This window comes from Chaetura pelagica, unplaced genomic scaffold, assembly GCF_000747805.2.
Source record: "Chaetura pelagica isolate M959 unplaced genomic scaffold, ChaPel_1.0 scaffold1064, whole genome shotgun sequence".
NCBI classification, from domain to species: Eukaryota; Metazoa; Chordata; class Aves; order Apodiformes; family Apodidae; genus Chaetura; species Chaetura pelagica.
Window position 1 is genome coordinate 48,736 of NW_009953063.1, and position 1,239 is coordinate 49,974.

Consider the following 1,239-nt stretch of genomic DNA (forward strand, 5'->3'; position numbering starts at 1 on the left):
CCACGCTGCTCAGGGCGAGAGGCAAGGAAATTTGTTCTTTTCAGGGTTCCACATGAAGTAACACTGCAGTTGTGACTGGGACTGCACAGATAGGGTTTTAGATAGCAGTTCAAACTAAAATTGTGAACATCAAAGTAAAGCACATTTAAATCCCTTTATAGATGCTCTCACTCATTAACCAGGCTTAATTCACAGAAAATCTAATGAACTTACATCACTCCATAGCAAATGGTAGCATTTACATGGTTTTTAAATATGCTTTGATTTGCATGAGAAGGTTGCTAATTCCGCATGTGTGTTCATTTAAGGACAGAATGACTGACAGCTACTCCTGGAAAACTGCAGGCAAAACCCCGTTCTATATCAATTTATGTTTCAAAATACTCTAAGTGATGGCAGGGAAGCATTTTCTTCTGCTAACACAAGAGGGAGGAGAGAAAGGGAAAAAAAAAAAAAAAGGAGCCTTGAATTGTCTGACCCCAAAACAACCCAACGAAGCCATGAAAAGGCAACTGCCAAGACTCAAAAGGCACAATTCGATAGGACTACCTCCCAAGAAGCTTACCGTTCAGAGAGTGCTACCGTGCTCCAGATACAGCAGAAACACACCAACAAAGGAGCCAGGCTGTGTTTCATTCAGCATGTTTTTCCTCCTAAACACGTGGATATACCCAAGTCTCTCCCAGTCAGTTCTAAGCAACAAGATAAAGCCTCATGTTGGAGGGATGTTCCCAGATCACTCCTCAGCCCAACCCGAGCTGCTGCTGCCTAAGTTACAAAGTTCATCCCTTCTCCTCTCTGTTTTGTGTTGGGGTTTTTTTTCTAATATGCTACTGATAAACACAGAACTCCACGGAAGGCAGGAACGGCAGCAATACCGCACTGCACCCTCACGAATTAACAGAAGCCCAGCCGATATGAGGGTGGGTGAAAAAGAAACGATCCAATTCAGGGTTTGAACCCTATACTGACTTCTAAGAATGGCTCTACCTCTCTGCATCTTCTCACTCGTGCACTGGGAGGGAGGGAAATGGCAAATAGCACCAGCAGCAGCGAGGACGAGGCACATGCAGCAGGAGACGGGGCTGACACCGCGCCCGGAGCCCGCAACCTGCCCCGCAGGGCCCGGTACCGGCCGAGGGCTCGCAGCGGAGCCAGTGCCACGGCACCGGACAGCGCGGTCGCAGGAGCCAGGGAGACCCCGCTGGAAGCGTCCGGGACACGGGGCTCGGGACAGGG

The 1,239-nt window shown here is 48.7% G+C and overlaps 1 protein-coding gene across 1 annotated transcript in view; it reads right to left on the minus strand.

Annotated features, from left to right (window-relative positions):
* Positions 1 to 1,239, minus strand: part of INPP5B (inositol polyphosphate-5-phosphatase, 75kDa) — a 25,809-nt gene that overhangs the window by 17,216 nt on the left and 7,354 nt on the right. The gene's annotated exons all lie outside the window — the stretch shown is intronic.